General features: G+C 14.0%; 1 protein-coding gene across 1 annotated transcript in view; it reads left to right on the forward strand.

Annotated features, from left to right (window-relative positions):
• LOC119580594 (protein FAM193A-like) overlaps nt 1-2,500 on the forward strand; it is a 46,149-nt gene that overhangs the window by 40,904 nt on the left and 2,745 nt on the right. The window lies entirely within an intron of this gene.

Consider the following 2,500-nt stretch of genomic DNA (forward strand, 5'->3'; position numbering starts at 1 on the left):
TGAATTTTGCTGTCTGGTAGTCCGAGTGGTCCTTCTCTAAGCTGGTTCTTCTAACAAATTTTCATGTGTACATCAGTATATATATAGACTCTGTAGACTCAACAAAGAAACAAACCTGCTAATAAAAATAACAGTAAAAGTTATGAGATGACTGGGAAATTTCAGATGACCCTTTTTATTTAAAAAATTTTAATTATAAAAATTAATAAATTTTTTATATATTATATATATTAATAATTAACATTTATATATATGTCTATATAAATTATTATAAATATATTTTTATATATTCTCTCTTTTTTTTTTTTTTTCTTTTCTCTCTCCTCTTTTTCCCCCTCTCTCTCTTCTCTCTCTCTCTCTCTCTCCTCTCCTCTCCTCCCCCCTCTTCCTCTCCCTCTTCTTTCTTTTCTCTCTCCTCTCTTTCTCTTCTCCTCTCTCTCCTCTCTCCTCTCCTCTCTCTCTCTCTCTCTCTCTCTCTATATTATATAATATATTATTAATTTATATATATATATTAATATATTTTACACATAACTATATATATGTCTATATATATATTTTTATAAAATATATTTTATTTTTCTCTTCCCCTCTCTCTCTCTCTCTCTCTTCCCCCTTTCCCCTCTCTCTCCCCCTCTCTCTCCTCCCTCTCTCTCTCTCCCCTCCTCTCTCTCCTCTCTCTCTCTCTCTCTCTCTCTATATATAATATATTTAATATTTAATTATATATATAATATATTTGCAGTATATATATATATATATATACTATAATATATATATATTTTAAATATATATATATATATATTATATATAATTATTATATATAAAAAATATTATAAATTTTAATTATATATATACTATATAACATTTGTATTTAATATATATTATATACTATTATACATAAATATAAAATTTTAATATTTATTTATATAAAATTTTAAAATATAAAAATTTATAAATAAATAAAAACTATTAAATTTATTATTATTATAATTATTATATTATTATTATTTATTATATTATATCCCCTTTTTAAAATTAAAATTAATATATCATATATAAAATTAATCTATACTATTTTTTATGTCCATTTTAAAATCAATTTTTTTCCCTATAATATTTATACATCATATATTTATATTATAAAATTACATATATATTATGTATTACATATATATAATTATAATTATATATATATATTTTATAAAACATTATTAATTATATATTATATATACATATTATTAATATACATACTATATTATTATATATATATATATATATTATATATTATATTATATATAATATTATATATTATTTTTTTATATATTATATATATATATATATATATAATTATTATATAATAATATTATTTTACTTTAATATATATAAATTTTATATATATATATTAAAACCCCCATTAATAAATAAATATATATATATATAAAATATATATATATATATTTTATATATATATTATATTTTATATATTATTATTAAAATGTAAATAAAAATTTATTGTGATATTATAAATATTAAATTTAAATATTTTTTATAAAATATTTTTATTTCTATATAATTTATTTTTTAAATTTTTATATATAAATTTAATAATATAAAAAAAAATATAATTTGAAAAAAAAAAAAAAAAAAAAAAAAATTAAATTTTATTTATATATAATATATATAATATATACCTTCTTCTCTCTCTCTTCTCCCCTTCCCCCCTCTTTCCCCTCCCTCTCCCCTCTCTCCTCCCCTTTTATATATATATTTAATAATATTTTAAAATTTAATATTATTAATATTTTAAAATTTTAAAAAATGTTTTAATTACACATTAATTTATTATACCAATTTTAATATATATTAATTAATAAACAAAAAATTTTATATGTAAATATATTTTATATATATATTTATAAAATATATTTTATTATAATTTTTTAAAATTAAATATTTTATATATAAAAAAAAATTATGTAAAAATTTTTTTAATTATTATTATTTAAAATATTTTTTTATTTATATTTTTATATATTAATATTATATGTATTAATTTTTATAAAATTTATATTATAAATTATATATTATTATTTTATAAAATATATTATATTATTTTTTAAATTATTGATACAAAATATTATAAAATTTTATTTTATTATTATATTATTTTTATAATATTATTTTATTATGTATAAAATTTTATTTTTATTATATATTTTATTTTTATTTATATATTATTTTTAAAAATTTTTATATGTAACAAATTTATATTATTTATTATTATATTAAAATATTATATATAAAAATATATTTAAACAAATTTATTTTATTTTAATTTTTTTTTTATTTTTTTTGTTTGTTTGTATATATTGTTTTTTTAAATTGTTTTTGTTTTTTATTTTTTTTTTTTTTGTTCTTTTATTTTTTATTTTTTTTTTTTTTTAAATTTTTTTTTGGGGGGGGGGAGGGGGGGTTTATTTTTTTTTATTTTTTTTTG

Source organism: Penaeus monodon, chromosome 14, assembly GCF_015228065.2.
Source record: "Penaeus monodon isolate SGIC_2016 chromosome 14, NSTDA_Pmon_1, whole genome shotgun sequence".
NCBI classification, from domain to species: Eukaryota; Metazoa; Arthropoda; class Malacostraca; order Decapoda; family Penaeidae; genus Penaeus; species Penaeus monodon.